The sequence below is a fragment of the Petaurus breviceps genome, unplaced genomic scaffold (genome assembly GCF_028583685.1).
Source record: "Petaurus breviceps papuanus isolate PSGF00001 unplaced genomic scaffold, PetGlider_PUasm1.0 90564, whole genome shotgun sequence".
NCBI lineage: Eukaryota > Metazoa > Chordata > Mammalia > Diprotodontia > Petauridae > Petaurus > Petaurus breviceps.
In genome coordinates this window covers 27,828-44,986 of record NW_027187275.1, presented here as the reverse complement: position 1 = coordinate 44,986, position 17,159 = coordinate 27,828, and positions in this window count along the sequence as shown.

Below are 17,159 nucleotides of genomic sequence, written 5' to 3'. Positions count from 1 at the left end.
AGGGAGCCAGGAGGCAGAGGTGAAGAGGGAGAGCTTTTCAAACATGGAGGACAGTCAGTGAAAATGCCTGGAGTTGGGAGATGGAGTATCCAGTATGAGAACTTGCAAGGAGGCTAATGGAGTTGGATCAAGGAAGGGGTCAGGTTGTTCAGGGCATTAAAAGTCAAGCAGAAGATATAGTTTATCCTGAAGGCAATAGGGAACTACTGGAGTTTCTTGATTTGAAGGGTTGAGAATTGGGGGGATTACATGATCAGACCTGCATTTCAAAAAGATCAGTTGGACAGTTCAGCGGAGGACATACTGGATGGGGAAAGACTTGAGTCAGAGAGGCCAAAGAAGAAGGTTATTGCAATAGCCCAGGGTGAGGTGATGAGGGCCTGTACCAAAGTAGTGGCAGTATAAGAGGAGAGAAGAAGGCAGTATGTAGGAAAGATGTTATGAAGGTAGAATTGACAGACCATAGCAACAGATTTGATATGAAGTATGGGAGGGAGTAAGGACTCAAGGCTAACACCTAGTTTTGAGCCTGGTTGACTTGGAGGATGTCTTCCAATACCCTCAACATTAATAAGGAACTTAGGAAGCAGGGAAGTTTTGGGATTGGGGCATGATAATGAATTCAGTTTTAGACTTGGCGAGTTTAAGATATCTAAGGGATATCCAGTTTGAAATGTTTTATATGTAGTTTGAGATTCAAGACTGGAGATCAGGAGAGATGTTAGGACTGGATAAATAGATCTACAAATCATTTGTGTGATGATGATAATTATTTCCAGGGGAGCTGATGAGATCAGTAAGTAAAATAACAGGGAGAAAAGGGTTCAGGACAGATGCTTGAAGGACAGTCACAGTTAAAAAAATACCTGAAGGGCATGATCTAAAGACCCAGGAAAGTATACTGAGAAGGAATGCTCAGAGATGTAGGAGGAGAGCCAGTATAGAGAATTTTTCCAAAAATCTGAATAGAAGAAAGTGTCAAGGAGAAAAGAGTGATCAGAAATGTCAAATCCTTCAGAGAAGTCAAGAAGGATGAGGACTGAGAAAAGGACATTAGATTTGGCAATTTAGGAAATTGCTGGTAACTTTGGAGAGAACAATTTCAGTTGAATTATGAGGTTGAAAGCCAAACTGCAGAGAGTTAAGAAGAGAATGAGAAGAAAGGAAGCAGAGGCACCCAATTTCTCACAAAAGAAGGAGAGGAATAATAGCTGGGGGAGGGGGAGAAATGGGTGGTTCAAAGGAGAGTTGTTTTTTTTTTTTTAAGATGGGGGAAGACATGGATGTGTTTGTAGGCAGCAAGGAAGCAGCTTGAAACAGAGACTGAAGACCAGTGAGGGGAAGGAGGGTCTTAGAGGGACAAATTTGTTGGAGAAGGTGGGATGCAATTGAAACCCCTTTGCTAATGCAGAGTGAAAAGTCAGAACTAAACCAACATCAACAGACAAAGCAAGATGTGTTTAACAATAAGTACCCTTCCCCAAAAATAAGAGCTCAAAGGTGAGGGATAAATGTTTTTGAATGAATTATAGTTTTCAAAAGACAAAACGCTACCAACAGTCATATGAAAGACTGTGCCAAATCTCTAATAATAAATTCACATTAAGACAACTCTGATTTTGAACTTCACGTCCATCAAAGTGGCAAAGACTGAAGTAGCTAATTTCAGAGAGACTGTGGGTAGATAGATACACCATAACTATTGGAAAAGTTAAGGATTGAACCAACTTCTGCAAAAGAATTGGAGTTATGTGGAAAAAATATCTCCAAATTATTCACATCCTTTAGCTCAGTGATTCCACTACTGGGTATGCAGTCCAAGGTCAAAGATAGAAAGGAAGGTCCCACATATGGACATATGTTCAAAACAGTTTGTTGTTTTTTTTGTGTGTGGCAGCAAAAAAAGGAGATTAATGAATTAATGAATGAACAAATGAGTATCTATAAGGCACTTACTATGTACCAAGCCCTGTGATAAGGGCTAGGGATAAAAATACAAAAGAAAAGGCAGACATTTCCCTCAAAGGAACTTACATTGTAATAGGGGAGATATCACATAAAGAATAGTTGTGAACAGGGAGGGGGTATTTTTGCAGTTATGGGATTGGTGAGTTAGAGGAGTAACTTAGAGGAGTGGACTGATTTGAATGTTTTTAGAGCTAAAAACAGAGCATTGGAGCATCATCAAGGCGATGGCCAGAAAGTAGCCTGAAGCAAAGCTGGAGCCAACTTGGCCTTAGAGTGAGCCCCATAAGGTACTCTCCAACCAGGACAGCAAATCCCAGGTCCAGAATTTCAGAGATCAAAAGGTTTAGTTCTACAGAGCATGATCTCTGTTCTGAATAGCAAAATTGTTGGAGAGGGAGTGGTCAGAGAGTAAAGCAAAGGTGGCCTTGGATTAGAAAATGGGTGAACTAATTATGGTAAATAAAATCATAACATTGTATACTTAGAGACCATCAAATCCAAACCCTTTATGTATGGGATTATTATTATCTATTCCCATAGAAACATGGGAACGTATATACCTTGACACATCATGAAAATGGCTAACACCTACCATTAAGGGCTTACAAAGTGCCTGATAAATATCTCATTTGATGCTCATAATGACCCTGAGAGGTAAGTGCTAATATCATCCCTATTTTTTAGATAAGGAAACTGAGGCTGACAGAGGCTGACACTGTGATTTACCAGGGTTACAGTGAGTGTCTGAGGTCAGATTTTCACTCAGGTTGTCCTGACTCCAAATCTGACATTCTATCCACTCTTAGGACTTCACCGCCTAAGTGTTTCACCCAATTCACTTCTTCAACCCCAAATATATGTAGTGACTAAAATGATGTAAATAAAACAATACTAGGAAGCTAAACAATAAAATGATCAAATGACTAATCTTGGGGAACAGATGATGAAACAAACTTCCCTCCCCTGGCTAAACAAGGGGGGGACTAACAGAGCTGAATGTTGCACTGGCTATCACAGCCACAAAATTGTTTGATTGTGTTTAAATTTTTCTTTGTTATAAAGGGAAAGATTAGATAGGGGCATGGTATATTGGGAAAAGCTTGTTTTAAAAAAAACCCAAAGACATCATAAATAGCAAGCTGTGTTGATTCAAAGTAGTAATAAAGAGTAGTAAAAGTAAAAGTAGTAATAAAGAGAGGCAGCTTGACGTATTACAAAGTTAATGTCCATGAGGCAAACATCTGGAAACTCCCAAGTGGGGCCAGAACCAGATTACAAACAAAACAAATATTAACAAAATAAATGAAATACAATATAACATAGATAATGCCCCACTTTGTGATTTTTTTAAGTCAAGATGTGGTCCACAGGGATCAGTTTCTATTTGAGTTTGATACCACTAGGTAAGCAGTAAGACTTTCAGGAAAAGAAATAGCTCTGCTGAACTCTGTTTACCTTCTTGTTAAAAATGTGCTAACCACCTTTTCTCAGACATATTAATAGAATCCTGTGAGGAATACTGTAATATAGGTTTAATTCAGTCTTGAATAAATACTGAAGTTTACCAGAGCATCCAAATGTTTGATTTTGTTTTTGTTTTTATGGATAGAAAGAAAAATGAATGATATTGACATTAATGACTCTTCCTTATGTATCCATAGCAACAAGAGCTGAAAAGGATTATTTAGCTCATCTACTCCAAGCCCCTCATTTTACAGATGAGGAAAACAATGTTTCCAGAGGATACCTGCCAGTAACCTAGCAGTACCAGCCAGTATGTGGCAGAGCCAAATTTGAACTCAGGTCCTCTGAATCTAGATAAAATGTTCTTTGCACAGATATCATACTGTTTCTTAAGTGTAGCTTTGTATTACTAGTGTGATTTTTTTTTAATAAAACCATGCAAACGTGTTAAAAGAAGAAAAAGCAAACCTTCCACCTAGCAAATAAAATTTACTAGGCAACTAACTTTTCAACACCTTTCCCCACATTATCATAGTATTTTCTGATGAGGTAATTAAATAGCTAGAGAAGTGAGTAGTTTCATAGGTTTATATCTAAAAGGGTCTTTACCTTGGGAAAGTCACTTAACCCCAACTACACAGCCCTACTCCCTCCAAAAAACATATGAATAGATAGATAGATGATAGATAGATAGATAGACAGATAGATAGATAAATGAATGAATGAATGAATAAATAAATAAATAAATAAAAGGGTCTTTAGAATTCAATCAGTCCAACCAAATCCATAATACAAGTAGGGAAATTGAGATTTAGATTAAGTGATTTGCCTGCAGTCAAGCAGGTAATGAGTAGCAGGACTTCTAGGCCCTTTGATTCCCCATCCAGCAGACTTCCATTAGGACGCCAGGTGTTACAGCTGATAAGATGCTGGGCCTGCAGTTAAGAAGACCAGAGTTCATATCTGGCCTCAGAGACTCCATACTTATGTGACTTGGGCAAGTTCACTTCCCCTCCATTTTCCTCAGTTTCTTCCTCTGTAAAATGGGCATAATAGCAGCACCTACCTCCCAGGGTTGTGAGGATACAAAGAGATAATATCTGTAAAGCACCTGGTACACAAAAGACCATTAAATAAATGCTTCTTCACTTCCTCCCCATACTATTTACAATTCTAAGGTCATAGGCCATTTTCATATTTATTAAAATTTCTACTTGTTGTTCTTTTGTGAGGTAGAAAGAGCAGGAGACTAGAATCCAGGAGACCAGAGTATTAATCCTAGTTGTGACACTGACTAGGTATTAGATCTGGGCAGATTATTGGCCCACCCCATTTTTCAGAAACCTCCTCATTTAAATGAGGGAACCAGAGTACGTGGCATCCGAGGCTTCCTTTGGTTTCAACATTCTGTAATATTAAGTAGCATAGTAGTGTGATCCTAGCCATCCATTGTATGAAAGGGGATTCAACCCCATATAACAAAAGAGAAAACAAAGAGAAATGTGGTTAAGTGATTTGGTTTAATCATTAGCTGCTGAGAGAAGCCTGTAGGGGAATACTCAGCTGTTGCTGTTAACTCCAGGGACACCTTTCCCTGCTGGTTCCCCATTCTCTTTTTCTTTTCGTCTCTGGACCAGGGATTGGGCCACTTGGTCTCGGGGTTCCTGTCCTCCAGGGTTCACTGCCAGTCAGGAAGAAGATTCTTTCCTTCTTGTCATTGAGCATTCTTTTCTTGAATGAATGAGCAAGAACACAGTACTCTATAGTTTTCTAAGGGAAACAGACAGGAGGCACAAATCACCAACAGTCAGGAAGTTACTAAGTAATGAAAAAATATCTTAAACTTACAGTACCTTATTGGTCTTTTGGAATACAGCTTGCATTCTTTAGATCTTTTGGATTCTAACTGCTGGCAATAATAATAGTAATAATAATATCAACAACAATAATAGCATTTATAAATTACATGCTATGTGCCAGACACTGTAATAAACACTTTACAGATATTATCTCATTTGATCTCATAAGATAGGTGCAATTTTTATTAGTTACATTTTACAGATGAAATTAAGGCAGACAGACATTAAATGATTTGCCCAAGGTCATACAGCTAGTAAATGTCTAAGGTGGAATTTGAACTCAAGTCTTCCTGACTTCAGGCCCAGCCTTTTATCTATTTTATCACCTAGCTACAAGGGGGCATGTCGTGGAAAAGCCTCTTTATTTTAGGCTTGTACCTCTGACTAGCCATGACTTCCACCTAAAATTGTATTAAGTGTGTTATTCTCTTTTTCCCCCCACTTAATAATATTTTATTATTTCCAATCATATATAGATAGTTTTCAACATTCACTTTTATAAAATTTTGAGTTACAATTTTTTTCTCCCTCTCTTCCCTCTCCCTCCCTAAGATAGAAAGCAAACTGACACAGGCTATACATGTACAATTATATTAAACACATTTCTTAAGTGTGTTGTTTTCTGTTCTATTAATTTTTGCCTTTAATTTCCAAATTTCACTTTTCTGGCCTTGTTTTGAGATTATTAATTTATTGTGTTTCTCATTTTTAAACCACATGCTTAGTTCTTTTTGTTGTTGTTAAGTCATGTCAGTCCTGTCCAACTCTTCGTGACCCCTTTTGAGTTTTTTTTGGCAGAGATACTGGAGTGGTTTGCCATTTCCTTCTTCAGTTCATTTTATAGATGAGGAAACTAAGGCAAACAGAGTTAAGTGCCTTGCCCAAGGTCACAGTTAATGTCTGAGGTCAGATTTGAACTCAGTCAGGTCTTCCTAACTTTAGGCCCCGTGCTCTATTGACTGTGCCACCTGTATGCTTAGTTCTTGAATCCTCTATTTTTTTCCTATTTTGCTAATAAAAACATTTAATGATTTCAATTCATCTCTAAAAGCTAGTTAAGCTATATCCCATAAGTTTTGGTATGTGGCATCACTGTTACAATTCTATTTTTTTTTTTTACTGCTTCGATGATTTGTTCTTTGACCCATTCATGATTTAGTGTATTGCTTTTAATCTCCATTTAGCTCAGTCATTGGGCATTTATTAAGCCCTTACTGTATGCCAGGCACCCTGGTGGGTACTGAGCATACAAAGAAAGGCAAAAACAGCCTCTAATCTCATGAGATGGCATGTACGAACAAGACACATTGAGGATCATTTGGAGGTAACCCCAGAGAGAAGACCCTAGCATGAGGGCGCGTTGGGAAAGGAGGCCAGGGCATCTAGGAGGTAGGGGTTAAGAGGAGCCGCATTCTAAGCATTCAACATAGCGGGCAGAAATCACAGGAAAGGGGTGATGGAGCATCTTGTACCAGGAACGGCAAGGAGGCTTGTGTCATTATATCACAGAGGATATGGAGTAGGGTAAAGTATAAGAAGATGGGAAGGTAGGAAGGGGCTGAGTTGTCAAGGGATTTAAAAGTCAAATAGAACTTTATATTTGATCCTGGACATAATTAGGAAGCCACTGAAGTTTACTGAGTTGGGGGAGGGTGGGATGGTTGGGGAATGGGGTGCAGGAGAGGATTGTGGGGTGTGTGTGTGTGTGTGTGTATGTGTGTGTGCAAGTGGGGAGAGGGGGAAAGAGGGGATGACACGGTCAGATCCGTGCTTTAGGAAGATCTGTTAGCTAAATCACTCTATTGGCTGAGCGGGGCATGGACTGAACAGCAAGAAGACCAGCCATCAGGCAATTGCAATAATCCAGTATCGAGGTGATGAGGATCTGCATCAGGTGGTGGCAGTGTCAGAGGGGAGACAGTACAGACGATGGTAGAGAGATGTTGAGAAGGGAGAATCACCAGGATTTGGGAACAGATTGTATGGGAGCGAAGAGGGAGAAAGGACTCAAAGATGAGGCTGAGATGATGCACGTGGATACCTGGAAGATGGTGGTGCCTTGGACAGTGATAGGGAAGTATGGAAGACAGGAGGGTTTGAGGAAAAGATGAGTTCTGTTTCGGGCATGTTGAATATCTTCAGGACACCCACATCTAGACATCCAATAAGTAGATGGATATCCAAGACTGGGTAGAGTTCAGGAGAGAAATTAGGACCAGATGAACAGGTCTGGGAATTATTTGCTTCATTTGTTCACATTTCTTTCTTTCCTTTTTTTTTTTTTCTAAACAATTTTTGTTGTATTGTAGTCTGCTAAAGAAGTGTATAGGACTTTGAATTTCTGTGTATTCTCTAGGGTAGGGTTCTTAACCTTTTTTGTGTCCTAGGCACTCTGGTGACTTCTTGGAGAAAAGATCCACCAACAGGGGGCAGAGGGCAAACCCTCACCTGAGAAGGGTTTTTCTAGAATTACATTTTTAAATGCACATGATAAAATGTATAAGATTGGAAACCTATTGTGCTGAAATACAGCTATCAAAAAAATTTTTTTAAATTCCCAAATCGCCAGTTAAGAACCCTAGGATGTGACCAATTTTTGTAAGAGTCCTGTGTGTGACCCCAAAAAACAAATCCAGCTTTAATTTGCCTCGCTTTGAAATTTCAGTTGCTATGCCACTAGGTACATATATTTTACATGTTGTAATTGCTTCCTTATTTAAGGTGCTTTTAAATTCCCTATTTGTCTCTCTTGATGCTATGCATTTTCACCTCTACCAAATGCAACTTTTGCATTTTTGGATTCAACTGAAACTTATTCTAGATACTCAGATGGTGTTTTCTAATCCATTTTGTACTCTTAAAAAGTCTATTTCTCTCACTTATTCACAGTAGTAATTTAAAAGCAAGCAAGTTACCAGGGAGCCATTTACCATGCTCTCTTATATATTTTTAAAATCCCAAACACAAACATTTACTCTATGATACAACATCCTGGTTGGCAGTAAGATCAATTTCCCTCTTAAAGTATCCTTCTTATAAGTTATTAGTTTGTTGAGATCCCCGTAAAATTATTTAAGCATAACTAATAAAAATAACTATCAGTGGTGCTGGAGTTCACATTTGGTTTCCCCCAGACGTTACTAAAGTACATTTCAACTGAGTCTCAATAATGCACCAGAGAAGAAAGGCAATTCATGTAATTCAGACTCAATCCCCCACAAACAGTAGCTTTTTTGGAGGGGAGGTAGGGACAGAAGAAAGGAGAGGGAGGTCGAGACAATTTTTAATCTTCTGCTCCATTTTGTAATCATAGATCAAACCATAATTTAAAAAAAGTTTTATGTTTATTTTATGTAGGACAAATTTTCTAATGATCACCATGTATTGTTAAATACTTTTGCTTTCAGTCTCACAAGGAAAAGTTACCAATGTAATGGGAGATAAACAGCCAGCCCACCTGCTCTGCTCTGGCTAGATTCCATGTCATGGAATTTTGAGCCTCTTCCCAGATCACTTCCAGGGAAATGTGCTCAGCTTTGAAAAACTTTGGCACTTTGGGGTGATGAGGCAAACTCTGAGTATTCCTGCAGCCTTCTCCCCAAGGCAGGGGTGGGGAGGGGAGAGACTTCACCGATGAGCTGATGAGAATGGTGAAGAACCACCCACTCAGCAGAACTGAAAAAGAACAACTCTAGTTCTCCTTTCTTTTTTCTTTCTTTTCCATAAGATGTGAGGAAGGGGTACCTTCCCAACCCCAGCAGAAAGTCACTGTTCACACATGGAAACTGGAGCAGAGGCCAGGACAAAGCAAGCTTGAGTCTGGGCCTCTGGTTGCATTTTCTGCTTTTGGTTTTTACTACTGAACATAGGTGACCAACACCAATGCTGAGATATATATATATATTTCTAGCCTTAGAGGCATCCTTGTGGGTTTTAGAGGTCAAGAGGTCCTCGGTCTCAGTTCATGACACTCCTCAGCTACTACAGCACTTCTTGGAGAAGAGAATCTCTAGCAGGAGGTAGAACACAACTCCGGGCCTGATGTGTTAGAAGACATGAACCTAGAGGAGATTGTTTGGACAGTGCAAAGCCCAGGTGAAGAAAAAAATGTCATTTCAGCAAAATCACAGAATATCTCATATTTTAATGTTTCAATTACTAGCCTCGTATATTTCATATATTATGAATATTAATTCATATTAATTTTTAAATTAAATTTTAATGAAATTAATTAATTAAAAATTAATTCAAAACATATTAATACATACATTTCAGTCTCCTATATTTTTTCTAAGACCAAGGGTTTGCTATGTCATCCCAAAGCACAAAGGCCTTCAGAGCTGACCATATTTCTAGCCTGTGTACAGGCTCCACCACTACATGTGATATGTTCTAGCCACAACAGACCAGGACTCCCTACTGTTTACCTCCACTATGTCAAGATAATTAAAGTTCTAAGCAATGAATTCTCTTTCTTCCATTAATATTTATGAGGTCTGTGTGCTGAATACTTCAGGAGGCTCCCATCCATATCTAGGATCTTTTGTTTTTTACTCAGGAGATCACTTAACTTCTTTGGACCTCAGGTTCTCTATTTGTCCCCTACCTTACCATTCTATCACCACCATTCCAGTTAGAACCATTGTTACCTCTCCTGGACTATTTTAATAGCTTCCCCCTGGTCTCCTTGCCAGTGTCTACTACAGCTCATCTCTGTCCGATCTATCCCATATAATAATGCTCTATCGATCTTCCTAATGCATAGCTCAGATCATATTGTGTCACTGTTCAAAAACCTTCAATTGCTCCCCACTGTCTATCAAATAAAGTATAAATTCCTTGGACTAGCATTCAAGACCTTTCACAATCCAGTGCCAATTTACATGTCCAAACATAATGGTTTGGACTAGAGTGTGGTCTTGCAAAACTGGACTATCTGCTGTCATCCAAATACATCTGGTGTTTCCCTGTCTCCTTGACTTGCTTCACACTATTTACTTTGCCTAAAGTGTTCTCGTTGTTCACGTCTGTTGGTTGGTTTGCTACGCTATCCTTCAGAACATATTCATACAGAACCCCCTCCATAAAGTCTTCCTTCATTCACCAAGTAACTGTGATTTCTCAGTATTTTGTGCTCTTCCTTACCAAATCACATAATAAGAAGGAACCTTTGAAACTACCTCCTCCCAACCTATATCTGAACCATCTAAAAACTTTCTACAATATCTCTGACAATTGATTGATAGCTTTTACTTGAAAAACTCCAGTGAATAAGAACTTAATTACTTTGCAAGGCAATTTATCACAGACAGTTTTAATTGTATAAGAAAATTTCCCAGGGGGCAGCTAGGTGACACAGTGAATAGAGTACGGGCCCTGGAGTTAGGAGGACCCAAGTTCAAATTTGGCCTCAGACAGTTAACACTTACTAGCTGTGTGACCTTGGGCAAGTCACTTAACCCCAATTGCCCTTCTTTCCCCCCTCCAAAAAAAATTTTCCCTAATTTCAAGGCTCAGTTTGTCTCTAGGCAATTTGTAACGAACGGTTGCTGCTAATTTTATTTCCTGAACCAAGTAGAATAACCTCATTCCTCTTCGTGGGGATTGCCTGTAAAATTCTTGAAGACTGCTATCATAACCCTCCTCAATTTTCTTTGCTTTAGTCTAAATATCTCTAGTTCATTCAATCAGTTCTTGTATGTGTTGGTCTCCTATGCCCTTAGAATCTTTCTCACCTTCTTCTGAATATGTTGAGACTGGGCAATGTCCTTTCTAAAATGTGGTGCTGCAAATTCCATAGAGTACTCCAGAAGTGATCTGCCTGAGTTCAGATACAGACACCTGACAACTTCCTTGTTATGGACACTCAACCTCTCAAGGCATATGAAAATAGAATTAGCTTTTTTGGCTACTATGTCATAACAGTGACTCATGCAAAGTTTGGAGTCCACTAATCACCACCCCACCCTTCATCCCTTCTTTCTTTCTTTTTTTTTTTATAATTTTTTTTTTTTTGCATTTTGGTGGGGGGAAGGCAGGGCAATTGGGGTCAAGTGACTTGCCCAAGGTCACATAGCTAGTGTTAAGTGTCTGAGGCTGGATTTGAACTCAGGGCATCCTGACTCCTGGGCCAGTGCTCTATTCATTATGCCACCTAGCCGTCCCCCCATCCCATCTTTCACATGAACTCTTGTCAAGTCACACCTATCCACCTTGTACTTGTGAAATTCATTTTCTAAAACCTAAATCTACAACTTCATATTTATCCCTATTAAATCTTGTCTTATTTGATTTGGTCCGTTGGCTTGTATTTGTGAGAATTACTTGTGAGTAGACTCTGAATGGTACGAGTGAAAAGAACACTAGATTTGAAGAGTGCCTTATTTGGAGGGATGGGTCTTATATCCAAATCCTGCTTTAGATACTTGCTACCTCTGTGACCCGAGGCAAGTAACTCTACTTCCATGAGCCTCAGTTTACTGATCTGCAAAATAAAAGGAAGTTAGACCAGGTGACCTAAGGTGTCTTACACATTTAAATATATTACCCTATCATGCACTATGCAATCTATCCCCAACTCAGCTTCATGTTAACTGAAAATTTGATGAGCAGACTATATATGTCTTCATTCAAGCCTTTGAGGAAAACGTTAAGCAGTTCAGGACTAAGGACAAACTCTAGGAATATTCCACTAGAGACCTTCCAAAGGTTAATATCAGTCCCTTGATTAACATTGTCTGGATTCATTATTCAGCAACTTACAAATCCACCTAATTGTGCTATCATGTACTGTGCATTTTGTCATCCTGTTTACAAGGACAGCAAAGTTTCCTTTTATTCAAACATTCTAGAATTTTGTGAGGAATGAAAGTTGGGCTCAACAGATTTTAAATTATAGAATCCACCCACTTTTCTTTTGTCATATCAATAAGACCTCCTCTCCTCAGAAATTTTCATGAAGACATGGAAGGCTGTAGCATGCATGAATGTGTTCAGCAGTTTCTCAGGTTTTTACAGCTTTTAGCCTTGAGGGGAACTTCTGCCCAAGACACTAAGAAGGAGATGATGATTTCTGTTTTCTGCTTTTCCTTCTATGCCTCTTCATGCCCTGTTGTAACTGAAAGCAGGGCATCACAAACATGAGCTTATCACGGATTGTGCATGGAAGCAAGCAAAGAAGAAAGATATGTGAGTAGGCATATGTGACCCAGTTAGAGGAAGAAGAAAGTAATAGAAAACAGTAGTTGGCAGGATTGGGCTTGAGACAAGACTTGGTCAGAGTTGTGGTGGCTGGTGAGAACAAAGTCTAATCCATATCTCCTTTTTCCTTCAATGTAACCAAACAGCACTGTGCTGGAGAAATTTCCAATCTAGAGTTTAAATATAAATCCCTTTCTTCATTCTCCTCTCATACTGGAAGGGAAAAGAGAGATAAAGAGAAAAAGAGCCAATCTAAATGACTCCCTAGTTCAGTCTTATGTGTCTTTTTAAAATGCCTTTCTTTATCTCTATGGCTATGTTATTTTATACTCCTAATAAAGTACAAGACAATTAACAAACTGTTGTTTTTGTCTAAGCCCATAGGTATGAGATTCAAGACTGAGACAGAAGAAGTAACCCATAGGAGAAAAAAATAGGAGCCCGGAGACAACTAGAGAGAAAGCTGTATACTTGAGGTGATTTTAAAATCTATTCTGTAGCATATTCACACTCAATAGATTGCCGTTGAACCCAGAAAGAAAGTTAATAAGGAAACAAGCCTATAAAAATTGTGGAAGATGTTAGAGTGGTCCCTGTGTGTATCTTTTGGCATTGAGCCTTGACAGCCAATTGGCAATACCTTTCATCTTCGACCACACCCTTAACTTGTTTGAAAAAACATTTGTACTTTTGAGTTTTATAGTGCTTCTCCTCTCCTCCGTGATCTTTCAAAAGATCACTGGCAAAGGTTCAGAAACCATTCTTTTAGTGTAACAAGGTGAAATTTGGTCAGCTCTATTTCTCTGAACTCATTAACAGCAGGTAGGTGCCCTTTAATTATTCCTCACTTAACTGACATTCAACTCCCTGGCAGACTTTTTTATTCTTCCCTCTAAATCCAAAAATAACTTTCCTTGGAAAAAGGAAACAAAAATGAAAAAATTGAGAAGTTCCACCTTCTCTTTGTTGTCCTATCAGCATGAGCAAGTCTTATCGCTACTTTGATTTCCTCTTGATCCCAGCAAAAAACAAACCCCAGAATATCCCAAAAGCAACAAAAAAGTCCAAGCCCTTTGTGTTAACTTTGGAATTCACCTCCTAGCTCAGATCATAAGAATAACCTGACATTCGTTCTTAGACATTCACGCTGCTCATCCATTTCACCCTCTGTTCTCTACTTTTTCTTCCTTCTTCTATACACATATTTTAAAAATAAGTTGGTCAATTAGTTTCCTAAGCAGCCACATCAGGAGATGGTGTGTCATGTTGAAGCAACAGTCAGCATGGCAGAGACTTGAGTTGGGTGAGTGGGGAGGTGAGGAGTAAGATGTAAGAAGAGTAGAAAGTTAGGAGGGGGTCATGTTATGATGGTTCCCCTTTTACTTAACAGAATTGTCCCAATCTTCAGAATTTCATTCTTTGAGGGATTCTTGGGCCCTCATTTCTTGGCTTCTCATCATCTCTTCTTTATCAGCCAATAAGAATCAGGTCTAGAAGAGGAGTTCCCTTCAATGCTTCCTCCACTTTTTGAAGAATGTGAGTGTCTCCCACCTGACACATTTGGGGACTTCTCACTATGTGAGCCTGAAGTCTGGAAGGCTCATCTTCCTGAGTTCCAATCTGGGCAAGTCACTTAACCCTGTTTGCCTCAGTTTCCTCATCTGTAAAATGAGCTCGAGAAGGAATGATAAACCACTCTAGTATCGCTGCTGAGAAAACCCCTTTGGGGTCACAAAGAGTTGGACACAAATGGAAAACAACTGAACCCACATTACTCTGGCTTATTGCCCCTACCCAAGTGAAACCTGGGAAGTCCAGAATGTAGTAACCCCTTACATCACTTTCCATGGTGACCATCAATTCCCCTTACCATCACTCAGACTATAAGACTTCAAAACCTAGAACAGTTGTATTCATACAGTTAAAAAACAACACAGAAAGATCCACAATGTCCAAAATGCCCCTCTTCCAACAAGTCACTCTTTCCCTGCTTAGACCTACAGAGTCTTGGTGACTTTTAAGCATACCCTGAGGAGGTAGGGGATGAGGTTACCCAATTCCTTTACCTGTCCCTCTGATCCTTTTCATCTGTTCCTTCAGTGGTGACTCCTCTACCCTGACTTCTAACCGATGTCCTTTTTAACCACACCCTCATTCAGTCCTTGATTCCCCAGTTGGTGCTAATTATGTCTCCACTTAATCTCTGAAGCCACCCACCTGTGGAGTGCTGCCCCTGAGTTCTCCTGAGCTGTTTACACCTTCTGCTGTTTAACATTGGGATGCCTCCTGACCCTCTTCCCCACTTGGTCACTTCCTCTAGTGACCAGGGGAATACCTCTCTCCTGGATTGCTTACTTGGTCTCTATTTTCTACTGAATATTTTCTCCTCGTTTTGTCTTACAGGGTCCTGTTTACTTCTGCCCTCAAACATTTTCTAGGTTCTTCCTCACCCCAGTGGAGTCATGTGACCCTGAATGAATCACCAAGAATGGCACACCTTGGAAGACGCTTCATCACATCCAGGATACATGCCCTGGACAAAGAGCAGACCTTTCTATTGTTTTCTGGCAGATCGATGAATACTTCTCAGCAAGGAGTCACCAGCCACCAGGCCCCCTGTCTTCTTCCGCAGCCATTACTGGGTGACCTCTCTCTGGATGGTTGGTGTTTGCACATCTATACCCACCTTCTCCGGAGGAAAAGCAGCTGCTTCCTCCTCAGAGCGTGCAGCTCCCCCCTCAGCAGGAAAAGCGTCATTCACATTTCTTAGTTCCAGATGTCTTTGTTCCTTCTTCCCTTCCTTCTGGGAACCACTTTCTTCCACCAGCTTGGCTACTTCTGCACATCCATTCTTTTCTGATTACTTTTTCCATTTTTTTAAGGAACACTTTCTCACTTCCCTTAAGCTAGAGAAGAGGCAAGCATTCTTTCAGCTCTTTTTCTTTCTTCTCTAGGAGGGAGACATATGTACAATTTGGTCTTTTTTTTTTTTTTAAGCAATCAGGGTTAAGTAACTTGCTCAAGGTTACATGGCCAGTTATTTTTTTGTGTGGGTGCCGAGTATCTGAGGCTGGAACCAATCCCAGGTCTCCCAACGCTGGGGCTGGTGCTCTTACTCACTGTGCCACCTGGCCGCCCCTGTACAATGTGTTCTTGTTCAGACATTTCATTCACGTCTGATTCTCCATAACCCATTTCAAAACTTTCAAAACTGACTTTTTAAGCTGATGTATGCACTACTGGGGATGTAGGGGAGGAGAGGAACTAGGACCAGAGTTTCCAACAGTATCTTTATTCACAGACCTCTGGTCAGGGCTCAATGTACACATGGCCAGCTCTGCTCTCAACTACTACTCACTCTGTCTCCTATATAAAAAAGCTAAGGTCTTCCACCACATCCAGGGGAATCTCGAGTCATCCTGATCTATATCTGGCCACTGGATCCAGATGGCCCTGAAGGAGAAAGTGAGGCTGGTGACTTTGCACAGCGCTTCCTCACTTAAATCCAATTCACTTGCATGTCATGACATCACCTCCCTGATGTCATGGTCCTCTTTGGGAACAAAGAACAAAAGACAACTACTACCCTGTCTCATATCACTCACAAAACCCTCTCATGCTGAATTCTGGTTCACACAGTTATTCTCTTTTGTCATGGACTCCAAATCACTATATACAAACAGTCACTCAAAATGTTTAAATTTATTCTACCATAGTGCTCCACCCTCAATCTTTCTGTCACCTCTAGAGGCAGCTAGCTAGGTGACAAAGCGGACAGAGTGCTGGGCCTGGAACCAGAAAACTAAAGTTAAAATTCTTCCTCAGATGTTTATTATCTGTGTGACCCTGGGCAAGTCACTTAACCCCATTTGCCTCAGTTTCTTCATCTGTAAAATGGGAATAATAACAGTGCCTCCCTCCCAGGGTTGTTGTGAGGATCAAATAAGGTAATATTTGTAAAGTGCTTATCACTGTGCCTTACATACAGTAGGCACTTCATAAATGCTTATTTCCTTTCTTCCTTCCTTTTATCTCCCACTAGTTAGGAAAGCTGGAACCTCCCTGACCTCCCAGTCCCCAGACTATGGATCTCTTTCTTCCCTTTCATCACATGACTATACCTTATTTCCAGATGCAAAATTTTAACTGTGCAATTATAATTATTACAGAAAGAGCTCTGTCTCCATGCTCCTTGCTTCACCACACCCTAGTTCTCCAGCCACTCCATGACTATCTACACCATTTCTGAGGCTATTTCTTTATCAGCTGGATCCATCTCAGTCCAGCAGTTGTGTGAGAACAAATTGTTAAATGTTCAGTGTAAGCATTTATACCTTAGAAATCAGCAAACACAAAATTAGGGCTTAATTAATTGTTTTGTTGATTGCCTAGACTAAACAAAGTGACTGAGAAAATGATAACAATGTGGATTAAAATATAAAAAAAACATCTTTGGGGCAGCTAGGTGGTGCAGTGAATAGAGTACTGACCCTGGAGTCAGGAGGACATAAGTTCAAATACAAGCTCAGACACTCGACACTTACTAGCTGTGTGACCCTGGGAAAGTCACTTAACCCAGATTGCATCCAAAATTTAAAAAAAAGAAAGAAAAGTATTGTGCATATGTAAAAGAACTAAGTAAATGTCAGCTATTATTAGTGCTATTTC